The sequence below is a fragment of the Catharus ustulatus genome, chromosome 2 (assembly GCF_009819885.2).
Source record: "Catharus ustulatus isolate bCatUst1 chromosome 2, bCatUst1.pri.v2, whole genome shotgun sequence".
In the NCBI taxonomy this organism is placed as follows: domain Eukaryota; kingdom Metazoa; phylum Chordata; class Aves; order Passeriformes; family Turdidae; genus Catharus; species Catharus ustulatus.
In genome coordinates, this window is record NC_046222.1 from 108,557,166 (window position 1) to 108,569,415 (window position 12,250).

The 12,250-nt window shown below is 49.3% G+C and overlaps 1 protein-coding gene and 1 long non-coding RNA gene across 7 annotated transcripts in view; one reads left to right on the forward strand and one right to left on the reverse strand.

The window, feature by feature from the left end:
* Positions 1-7,799, reverse strand: part of LOC116992925 — a 122,973-nt gene extending 115,174 nt beyond the window's left edge. For 3 of the 4 annotated variants that reach the window (XR_004417134.1, XR_004417136.1, XR_004417133.1), the window contains exon 1: positions 7,716-7,798. This is a non-coding gene — a long non-coding RNA (uncharacterized LOC116992925). Of the gene's footprint in view, positions 1-4,998; positions 5,047-7,715 lie in introns of all 4 variants that reach the window. The other variant, XR_004417135.1, reaches the window with a different exon arrangement.
* RAI2 (retinoic acid induced 2) overlaps positions 6,984-12,250 on the forward strand; it is a 44,200-nt gene continuing 38,933 nt past the window's right edge. The window contains exon 1 of one of the 3 annotated variants that reach the window (XM_033053055.1): positions 6,984-7,074. The gene's annotated coding sequence lies outside the window, so the exon portion shown is untranslated. Of the gene's footprint in view, positions 7,075-7,586; positions 7,650-7,819; positions 7,886-12,250 lie in introns of those variants that run through there. The other 2 variants (XM_033053057.1, XM_033053058.1) reach the window with 2 other exon arrangements.

A 12,250-nucleotide genomic window follows, 5' to 3' on the forward strand; every position in this document is an offset into this window, starting at 1 on the left:
CTCCCCAGTCATTGCAAATACAAGTTTTCCTCCTTCTGCTTTGTAAATATTTTGAGCGTGAGCCAAAGACAGGTGGTGTTTGCAGGGACATTCTCAGTGATTCCAGCTGGATCTGGAGTTCACGTAATTTGGACATCTCAGGGGACCTCACAGTGGCAACCAACAATGAGAATTTCTAGTAAAACGTTTCTGTGTGCTGTGCCAGGGCACTTCTGGAGACAGCACTAGATGGGCGCAGAGCATGACCTCTGTTAGCAATATACACTACATGAAAGCTAATAATTCTGGCTAAAGCATATTCAAAATAGGATGCTTGAAGCAAAACTAATGCATTATTCACTGCTTGTTGGGAATACAAGAACATGGAGATAGACATCTGAGCCTTGGGCCTTTCCTGAGACGTACTGTACACAGGCTCAGTGGGTTTATTGGCAGTACAGTGACTCTTACTGCCATGGACCCTTCATTACTAATAGCATTTAAAATCTTGCCCTGTGATCAAATAAAAAAAAAAAAAAGTGTGCATATTCTTTTTTGCTTTCTAGTCACATACTGTGATGAGAGATATTTCTAATGCTGTATTCATTCCCTTGGTGTAAAATGTGCCCTTCTTCCACCTTTACATTAAATCAGACAAATATTTGGTGAAACTCATAGGGTGAAACAGTGCAAAAATTGTCAATTTCTCAGTAGGTAGCTGAAAACAATTCTGAACAGAGCACCAAGATAATCAACTCGAATGTAACATGCAGGGTCTGCTGACATAATGCTTCTCAAAAATAAAAATGTGTAAAAGAAAGTGAAAAATATGTTATTTTATATACAGTAAATTCACGAATACAAGCTGCACTGACTATAAGCCGTATCTCCGGGTGTTGGCAAACATTTTGTTCTTTGTCCATACACAAGCCACACCCAATTACAAGCTGCTCTGTCGTTTGCAGCGAGGACCCGTGTGCAACAAAGTTGCCAAATAGTAACAGAGTCGCGGCATGGCGGGGTTTACTGGCTTGGCTCAGGCCGTGAGGGCTCGGGGCTGTGGATGGGGCCAGGTGGCCCAGCTCGGCGCTGCCACTCAGGGGGCACGGAGCCCGCCGGCACCCGCGGCGGTGGTGGGAGGTGGGGATGGAGCCTGCTGGCACCCACGGCGGCAGCGCCAGGAGGGGAAGGAGCCCCCCCGCCTCCCCCCAAGCCGTGGGGCCAGCAGGAGGGAGCCCCCGCATCCCCCCCAGGCTGCACTGCCTGAAGCAGGGAGTCCCCCACCTCCTCCCTGCCCCGCGCTGCCGGCACTGAGCCCGGTTCCACCCGCCACACAACAGAGTAACCAATTTGTAACAATCGTGTAAAGCCAGGTTTTACTGGCAGGTGCTCAACTCGGCACCTCAGTTTGCACTCCTGGGGTTGGAAATGTCAGAAAATTATTCACATATTAGCCCACTCCTGAGTGTAAGCCGCATTTCCAGGGTGGGAGCAAAATTTTAGTCAGAACAGTGTGGCTTGTAATCATGAAATTACTGTACTAGTGATATAGAAATAAAAATATTTGTGACAATTTAACAGCAACTGTAAGAGCAGCATTGTAGAAAAATCAGGGATTTGCTTAATTGCCTGTAGATGGCCTGCAATATAGACACTTGCCTCTGAACTAATCACTCTTTGGTCCTTTTGTGGTCAACAGAAAAACACTGACACTTGGGGGGGTGATTTATCTCTTCCTAAAGTACAGTAGTTTCACAAATACAAGCCGCACGGATTATAAGCCGCACTTCCGGTGCCTCGACAATGTTGCTGTCTTTGTCAATAGATAGCCGCACCCCGAATATTAGCCACACTTTCGTTCGTAGCGAGAATCCGTGCGCAGCTTTCACAAATTGGCCAATTAGTAACAGGATCGCGGCATAGCGGGGTTTACTGGCTCGGGGCGGGGCCAGGAAGGCTCGGCCCGCTCATGGTTGCCAACGGGGCCGGCCGGGTGGTGCTGCTGCAGCCGCCGCCGGGCTCACTGGCCCCCCCTCTCCCGTCAGCACTGCCCCGCCGCTGCATTTACTCGCCCTGCCGGCGGGCCAGCCGCCGCCGCCGCTGGCAGGCACGCCGGCCGCCCCGCGCCATGTTTGCTCGCCCGGCCGGCAGGGCTGCCGCCGCCGCCAGGCTCGCCGGCCGCCCCCTCCCGTCTGCACCACCGCCGCGTTTCCTCGCCCTGGCCGGCACTGCAGGCCCCTGCACCGCCGGGCTCTCCCACGCTGCTGGCCCCGATTCTGCTGGGCTTCCCCCACTGCCAGGCAGCCCCACCCGCCGGCCTTCCTGCTTCTGCCATGCTCCCCTGCACTGCTAGCCCCAGTTCTCCCGGGCTCCCCCGCCCTGCTGGCCTGGGCTCTGCCGCCCCCCCTGCCCCGCCCTGCTGGCTCAGGCTCTGCCGCCCGCCCCCCGCACTGCTGGCCCCGCCTCTGCCAGGCTTTCCCACCTCAGCCGGGGCCGGCCGGGCTCCAGCTTGGCTTGGGGCTGCCGCGGGCTCTCACTTCCGTGTTGGCAGATTTTAGAATTTTGTTCATGTATTAGCCGCCCTCGAATATTAGCCGCACTTCCGGGTTTCCACCAAACTTTTGGTCAAATTGGTGCGGCTTGTATTTGTGAAATTACTGTACATGTCTAAGAAAGGTCAAATGAATTGCATCCTAAAAGTGCTTATTTCTCCTGGCTGACCATAAAGGTTGAAGAGTGACTAACTCAGATGTAAATTAAGACACTGTAGACATACAAGCCTGTGGGCTGTTGGCAGGGGGGGATGCTGAAATGCACCCCTATTCTTCTTTTTGCCACAATGGAAAGGTGTGTAGAATAAAGACAGATAACTCTTCCTCCTCCTCCTCAAAGACAGATTTTCACACTTTTATCAAATGAGAGATTTTTGGTTCAAGGTGTTTTGCCATACATCACCAGAAATGGTACTATATGCCCAGACCTGCCCCACAATATCCTGTGAGACTGATAAACTTCTGCAGGTGCTGCTGCAAAGACATTTTGGATCCCAGAAGTCCCAGCAAGTAAGCATGATATATAGTAATGGTTAATCCTCCTTGGAGCCAGAAGCAGCTTGACTGGATCCCAATTACTACTTGAGAAGGTATGTCTTGTCAAAACAGTTTTGAGGCCAGCTTCTTCTGATGCTAGCTGATCTTTAAGTGCAACTGAAGATTGGCTTCAGTAGCACATCTTTGCTATAGCAAAAGCCTTGTATCTAAGACTTCTGGGGAGCTGATATGGGACCAACTTTCTGCTAGGAAACAGACTGCAATGTAAAAAGCAGCATAGCTATATGCATTACTGTTATCCAAAATTCTCAGGTATCACTAGCTTCCCTATAGCTTATTCTTTTAAAAACTCATATAGTAATGAAACTTGTCTAAGTGTGTGTCTAGGTTCTTCTCATTGAATACTTTCAGGATAACCAAATTATATATGATTTCTAATGAATGTTCATACATTTAATTGAAAAGAGAATGCTGAGAATTGTGAAAATGCTGTTCTCGAAGTTGCTGTGCTTAATTTCAATATACATGAGTTTGTATTTTCCATGTTTGATTGCAGAAACTTTGCCTGAAAAGCCTACACTTGAATTTCAGATGACCTCAGAAAAAGGTAATTTTTAAATGTTAAAGGAAATCAAATACACATTCATATCTGCTAGCACATATTCCTCCCATTATAAAATAATTAAAGAACTACAACTATATCAGGCTGACAATCACTGCATCAAAAACCAGTATGTACTATGGTCACATTACAAGTAGCAAAGCTGAGCTTGGTGATTTACGACAATATCGCTAAAACCTTGTGATATATTTAGCGAGTGGTAATGGTAAAGGTTATAATTCCTCTGAGGGACAATAGTGATGAAATAAACCACGAGGGTCAAGTGGATTATGACCTTGTGAAAACTCAAATAATGGAGATGGAGCTTTATAAACTTCCTTATAATAGATAATGCCTTAAACAATTTAAAAGCTGCTCAGTACTCAATTTGGACTTGCCACAGGCTTACTATTGCCTATATATTATTAGAGGAAAACCTGAAAATTACTTCTGTCACTATGAATCTTGCATCTGCTTAGAACCCCCATTTTAGGTGCCATGAGTGTTCTTGCTGGGCTCTGAATGCTCCCAACAGACAATGTGCTTGCACTCATCTGTCAGTTCTCCCCACCCAGCATTTGCAGTGTGGCTGCTTATGCAGAATTTAAAGCTTGCAATGCATCCTGGATTAGTAATCACACCTGGCAGTATTAATTTTGCTGCTGTATAGTACCATCCCAGGATCAAAGAGTTTCTACGTGATCAAGTGATAGGGTGAGATGAATGACACTGCTGATTGTTTTACATGCTTGGCAAAAAGAAAGATGTCACATTTATCAGCCCAGACAATACACCAGGTTCATGCAGATCCTCTCTACAGAGTTACCTTAGACACCCAACTTCCGAACACGGTTTATAAGAGAGCTGAGGAGCGCTGCAGATGTGAATTTGTGCTGAGATTTAGGGGAGGTGGACCGACATCACAGGCAAATGGTGACTATCGCGATCTACCTGAATACAGGATCCTGCACAAACAGTGTGAAAACAGTCTATGGGATCATAAAAGACTACAAGTCTTTCACGTATGTACGCTCTTCTATGAGACCATGAGTCACTTGACCAAGGCCATTCACATACATAGTTTGGGCTCCTTCATTTTCATTCTTGCTGTAGTTTGCCTCCCGTGTGGTAGCCGACCTCACTAGAGCTAGTATTTTTTGTACCAAGATACAATATTGACCTGGCAGATTTCTGGAGAAGCTGCATGGATAAAGCAGCCATACTGAGTCATAAATGTACAGCTTTATAAATTAATGCACAGAAAAAATTCTTCTGCCAGAAACACGGAGAAGTTTGAGACCATGCTCTCTCAGCTTCAAAGACATGGAGGAGGAGGGAAGACAAGGAGATAACACAATGCTTACTTACCCACTTGTATAACAGCACTGACAATAGCAGGCCTGGGAGGGCATCAGTCTGAAAGCAAACGGGACAATCAGCTGCCATTGAGAGTGGGATTTTTGATTGATTTTAAATTAAGGTCACTGTCCCCAGGCCACAGCTAGATTTGATTATTTCTGTCACATTTTAGAAGAGTGACAGAAAGTTCTTCCCTACCAGTGCTCTCTCTCTTCAGTGACTCAATGCGTAATGATGGCAGGTGACCAGTGACTATCAACACACACCGAGGGGAAAGGGCAAAAACAGAGCAAGCCCAGCCACGAGCCATTTGTCATGGAGGGACCTTTCTGAGCAAGCTGTGATTTGGTTGCTCTCTGTGGATTTCTCTTCTGTTAATTTATTCAATTTCCCCTCAAAATGACATCAATTTAATGCTGTCATGGCAAAGGGCTCCACCACTGTGTTTGCACAAAGAATCACTTCTGTGCAGTCAGGTGGCGTGTTAAGGGCCTCTCCCTTCTGTGCTGGAAGCCAGGGCCACCAGTCCCTGCTCACTCTCCACACTGCTCAAGATTTGAGGAACCTCTGTCACATCTCCCCTCTGGTGCCTCTTGCCAGTGTGCATGCATCCAACTAGAAAACCCTTTCAAGCCATGGATTGTCACTGCTAGCCTCCTCCGAATCTTTTCCAGCTCTGCTATGTCCTTTTTGAGAAGGTGAGACCAGAATTCCAGCAGTATTCAGAGCACAGGTCCAGCACACATTTTCCAGTGTAAAATCTTTTCCTCTTCGTTGCTCTCCTAACAAGTCCTGACATTTGAGTCACTCTTTTGGCCACACTGAGCACGAAGCTGACATTTTCTCAGCTGTGCATGTCCCTGGGCTCTCAACCTAGGGAAAGTGACGGCCAAAATCCTTGCATGAAGATGGGCAAGAAATAAATGACCAACTGCAATCGTGCAGTTGTGCTGTCTGGGGAAACAAAACGAAACAAAACAAACCAGCTTGGAATAACAGTAGTGGATTTTAAATCCCAAGATGCTACAAAGTTCCCTCTCAGGTAGCTTGACCTAAATTCCTATGGGCAATAAGGAAGCCACATATTTGGAGCATTTGAAAGAAAACTAGACAAATGCCCATAAATTATTGTATGGGGGACATTCCTACCCTCTTTCGGAAGATGGATTAGGAAGATGACCTACTAAGTTTTTTTTTCTTCTTCTTTCACTAATTCCTACGATGTCATGAGTGTGTGCGCTTTACCCTTTCTTAAATCATAATCTGTTTGATCCAGCACCAGTCAAAGGTTTTGAAAAGCCCATTAAACCGCAAGAGGAAATCTTGAGCGGTTTGCTAATATCAACAGAAATCCAGATGGAATTACAATCATCTTTTATGTACATTCGAGGGCATATTATGTAATACTAGCCATGGATTTAGTTTAATGCACCGCACCTTCCGATAAGCTGCTGACGACACTTAATAGCGATTTGAAACCTACGAAAAAACTCTCTTGCCCGTGACAAAATCGTTTTAAAGCCCAGAGCTGAGGTCAAGGGGTTTAGGATATTCGGAGTGGTTTGGGAAAACGAGGACAACGGAAAGCGAGGATGGAAAAGACGGGGAGGAGGAGGGCGGGCGGGAGGAGGAATTAAACAGGGCAGAGGTGGAGGGGAAATAAGAAAAAACAGGAAGTCAGAATCGCGGTCAATCCGAGATAGAGGCAGAGGAGACAAGGTCAAAACTTCAAGCAGGGAGCAAAAAACGCAGGAGATTTATGAAGAAGGATGACGCTGCCTGCCGCAGCATCCTCCCGGCCGCCCGTCCGGCCGCTCCGGGCTCGGCGGGTCCCGGCGCTCCGTGCCGCCCGCATCCCCGCGGCTGCGGGGGCGGCGCTGGCGGGCGTGGCGCAGGTTGGGCGGGCCCGCCCCCGGCGCTCGGCCCGCCCCGGCCCGCCCCGGCCCGCCCGGCGCGGGGGGAGCGGAGCGGTACCGGGCAGGGCAGGGCGGCGCGTCCCCGGCGGCGGCGGCCGCGCTTGACAGAGCGGGCGGCGGCTGCGGCCCCATGGAGCCCAGCTAGGGGCTGCCGCACCCTCCACCGGAGGTAGGTGCCGCGGGGCGGATGCGCACCGGCAGCCCCGGGCGGGCGGAGCGGTGACAGGTTGGCCGGGGCGGCGGCGTTTTGCGGGAATCCCACCCCCCCAAGCCTGCTTCCCACCGGCGGCCGGGCGCTGCGGTGCCGCGGGGAGGGCGGCGGCCCCGCGGTCCCCGCTCCGGCCCGTGACTATTGTTTCTGGTGGCGCCGGGCGGGCGCAGCGAGATCCCGGTGGCGGCGGCGGCTTTGTGCGGGTTGTCCCGGCAGTGGGGCTGCGGCGGCGGGGGGCGGGGGGCGCGGAGGAGACGGACGGGGCGAGACCGTGACCGCCCGAGCAGAGCCATCCACCCCACCCCCGCCCTTCCTCCTCCTCTCCTCCTCCTCCTGCCTGCGCAACTTCTCCAAAATCGCGGCCGCGGGTGCGCGGGAGGAGCGGCGCGTGCCGTGGCCAGGCATCGCCCCCCGCGGCTCGCGGCTCTGCCCGCGGGCACCGAACGCGCGGCGGGGCCACGGCGGCGGCAGCGCCGGCCCGCGCTCCGGGGAGGGCAGGCTGCGAGCGCGCAGGATGGATCGCAACATGGGCGGTAATGGGATCATTTGGGGTCCCTCGCGCAGCCGGTCACAGGCGAGAAGCGGGAGGAGAATTTTACCCTTCCGAAGTTGGGGCAGAAATTCGTCCCGCTGCCGCCCGGCTTCTGGCGAAGTGTGCCGGGCGGATGGGCTGTCACCTGCGTCTCTCTCGATGGCTTTTTCTGGATGAGGCTGTCGCGGGGCGTGGGTCATCTGCGCCGGCGTCGCAGCGCTCCGGGCGTACGTGGCGGTGGGTGCCAGGGTGAAGTGCCGTGCTCCCGAAGTTCTGCATCCCTCGGGGGATGCTGCAGGGTGCCAGCGCCCTGGGCAGCAGTTGCAGGGCAGTTATTCTCCTTTTCTCATTTCACCCCCAACACACATCTTTTTTGAGAGATTGCTTCGGCTTTGGTTTATTTACCGTGGTTGATGGTAGTTTTCGTGCATGTTCTCCATCAGAATTATTTTTCTAAAAAGAAAAATTACTCAAATGCGGGATTCAAAGTATATATATCGTCTAATGGGGATGTGTTGTTAAAGAGGAAAGAGTATCTGGTTACCCATTAATTCTTCAGGTATTTTCCGTTTAAACTTGATAAGGAAATGTTCTTTTTTCTAAGTAACCTTTCATGTCATTTATCATTAGCAAATCGGCTTAGCATTCAAAGTAAAGATTTCCTCACAAATACGCTACTGATTACTAATGTTATGTCTGAAACACTCCATAGGACAGAAATCAGAAACACACCTCTGGTTTTTTAATATGTAAATTCGAAAAGCCTTTCCTTCCATTTCGTGACGCTGTGAGTGGCCCCAGTTAATCAGATGTAACTACAGTAACTGGCAGAGGAGGCTGCTGATAGGCAGGATGGTTTCCTGCACCACTCTGCTAGAGCAACCTGATCAATTAATGCATCCTCACTATTTTGTCCTTGGCATCGCCAATGAATTTTATAGTATTTCTGTGAGGAGCTGCAGCAGGGAGAAGCTGAAGTCTGTTTCACCTTCAGAGATGACTGAAGCCAAATTTGAAGAGGGGATGACTGTTTGAGTTGACTGGAGAGTGCTGCTGAGTTCTTGTGTATACATTAAATTCTGGAGGCAATCCAGTAGCCAGAGCTATGTTGGTCAGACTGGAAATCACCTCAGTGATGGCTTTTGCAGGGTCCTGATTGCTTCCTACCATAAAAGAGCAAGTGTTAAGCTTTTGCAACATGCATCCATTGCATTGTAGACATGGGCTGAGAATGGAGCTGGTCATGTAGTGAGCTTGGCATGTGCAATCAGCAGGTCACACTGAGCACCCTACAACTTCAGGATGCTTGAGCTCACTGTGCAGAGCCTGCAGCAGCATGAATTACTGGGGGAAAAATGCATTTAGATGCAACAAAGGCTGCTGGCTCATCTCCTGCATGAGGAACTAATTTTATTTTTTTAAAATCTGGCTCCTGTTTCTGCCTCTGACACAAACTGCCAGTGTAGCTGTGGGCAAATCATTTCATGTTTCCCTCTCTCCTCATCTCTGCCTGACCTGCCAAGGTCTCATCTGTACAGGGCTGTCTGTTCAGACCCCAACTCAAACCCCTTACTTTCCACCAGCTGCCTTGTGCACAGCACTCTGAAACCCAATGTAGGTGGTACCTCTTTGCTCCGAGGGGATACATTCAAGTGCTGCTGCTGGAGCCAATCATACAGACCTAGCAGCCTCACCAATCTCTAATCCTACCCCTCTTCTAATGCAGTCATTCTCTGCTGCTGGAATCGCCCGGCGTCGTTTGGCTGCGTTTGGCTGCGTGCTCGCCCTCGTGCCGGGAGCCTACGTCAAGCCAGGGAAGCAAGTGGCAGTGGAGATGGGCTGAGCATCACCAGCCCTTCAGGACACACACTGTCACTTGGGGCTACGAAACCCGTGGCATGAGAGGCCTGGTGTGATTTAGAAATAGAAATTACAGCTAAAGGGTAAATTGCAACAATGTCACAGAAAAATGACCAGAAAATGGAACCTCGGGCATTCCTGCACAGCCAGCTGCGTGCTGGCTGGGAGGGAACGGAGGTGGAAGGGTGCAGCTCCTCGGCATAACAACGGCATTCTTATTTTAGCATGGAAGACAGCCAAAGATAAGGAGTGGTTGTCATCCGGCTGGTTGGAGGATGAAAAAAAAAAAAAAAAAGGAAAAAGAAAAGCTGTGTGGAAAAATATTTTGGTGTAGGTACTAAAGGGAAAAAAAAAAGCAGATAACCTTGCAAGTGATAGACTAGTTTTGTAAAGCTGGCAGGACAAGGCTTTTCCCATAAAATCCAGAATGATCCTAAATAAGCCCAGACCCTGTTAAATGGCACATGGCTTTATTTATTTCAGATGTTTCTAGATCCTAAAGATGGGACCAAATGTGAAGAGTTTGATATGGCAGATAGTTTAACCCCAATTACTTTTACATAACTCACGTGGTTGTTACAGTAGCTGAGTACCTATGATGGGTGCCCCAGAGCCACTGATTTAAAAAAAAAAAAAAAAAAAAAAAGACATTTTTAAAAATCCCCTGAAAAATCTATGGCAATGCAGGTGAGGGTTTGTGGAAGAGGGGTGGCCATCCTCTCCACAGGCAAGGGGATAGCAGTGTGGGAGCTGCTGTGATGCTGTGTGCTTGCTGGTCTGCTTGCACAGGCAGCTGAAATGGTGGCTTTGTAGAACAGCCAGAGAAAGGGATGTAAAATGGGAGCTGACAAATATTCTTGTTATGAAACTGGAATGGATGAATGATTTATGGAAGTACTTGCTTTTATTTTATTTTATTTCACGATGAAGGAGATGGTTGGTGATGTGTGGTGCTAGCCACGCATGGCTTTGTTTTGAGATCAGGCTGTGCTGGGTCCTGCCTCCAGAAACAGTATCTACAGAATAACAATGCAGTGAAACACTTCCCAGCATTGCTTGAGTTCCACAGACTGTTTTCAGGATGAAAAAGTTTTCCTTATCTCATGTTCAAAGCTGTGAGCCTAAATCCTCCCAGCAGAACCTAGATTTCAAAAAAGAGGTGGCTGTATGAGAGGTCCTAGGCCGTGGGGATCTTTGTTAGCCTGTCTCAGTTCTCCTAGGGAATTTCCTTTCCTGCCTTTGCAATATTGCCCATGTCTCCCAGGGCACTGAGCTGCTCTGTAAATAGGCCACTCTGTGGAGGAGCTGCTCTGCTGGGTGATTTAATGTTGCTTGTTAGTTCTGGCTTTCCTTTTTTCCCACCCCCACCCAGTTCTATCCGTGCTGTCCTTTAGTGTACAGAGCAGTGCTGTAACATGGATGAGGTGAGTTTACAGGTTCACATCTGCAGCATTTTGCCAGTCCTGCAGGTGGCTGGGTGTCCTGGGGACCCTTGTGTCAGCTGCAGCTCCACACTTAATTGCTGGCTTTGGGTGTGAGTGGCTGGATCCCTCTGAGCAGGACCTATTTCCAGCATCCTTTTTATATTTCCTGGTCGATAGAATCATAGAACACTTGGATTAGAAGGAACCTTACAGGTCATCTAGTCTAACCCCACCCCCGCAGTAAGCAGGGACATCTTCAACTAGATTAGGTTGCTCAGAGCTCTGTCCAACCTGACTTGGAATGTTTCCAGGCATGGGACATTTGCCACCTCTCTAAGCAACCTGTTGCAATGTCTCCCCACTCTCCTGATGTCCAGTTTTATTTCACCCTAGTTTAAAACCATTACCTCTTGTCCTATTGCAACAGACCCTGCTAGAATGTCTGTCCCTGTCTGTCCTGTTGGTCCTCATTAGGAAGATGCTGTAAGGTTTTCCTGGATCCTTCTCTTCTCCAGGATGAACAGCCCCAGCTCTCTCAGCCTGTCCTCATAGGAGAGCTGCTCCAGCCCTTGGACCATCTTCATGGCCCTCCTCTGGACCTGCTCCAAAGAGTCCGTGTCTTTCCCATGCTGAGCACCCCAGAGCTGGATGCAGTATTCCAGGCAGGGTCTCACAAGAGTGGAGGCTGCCTGTTTGTGTCACTGATGAAGTTATTAAAGGATATCAGTCCCAGTGTGGACCTCTGAGGGACACCACTCATCACTGATCTCAATTTGCACATGTAGTTGTTTGGAAATGCTTCTTTAAGATACCAGAGGGATAAATGTTCTCAAGAATTAAACAAAGAGCCTGGGGGAGGTCTCCTGTTTCCTCCAGGCTCTTCAGAAAAAAGGTGTCCTTCAGCTTAGTAACTTCCAGGTCTCTATATTGCTCCCACTCCCTTTAGAGTGATTAGAGAGCAGCCACTAGAGCAGCTGTTGACTTGGAGGACAAGCTGGGTGTGGGTTTGGGTTCCCCCCACCTCCCCCATGGCAGGCAGAGAGAAATCAGAATAAGCCTCACGACTGACTGTGTCCCTGAATGTCTTACCATTGTGTTAGCTTTGAGCTGATGACTGGGGTGAGCTCTCACTGACAGGAGAGGTGAGGGAAGTTTGCTGTGGCACCTCCCTAAGCTTCAGTGGGGCTGCTAAGGGCAGGTCCCTAAACAGCTCCAAATTCATTTGGTCAGGCTTATTTTGAAAAACAATCTCTCTTCCAATGTCTACATGTGCTTCAGCATTTTAATTATTCTGCACTTGTCCTGTGGCATGGAAACA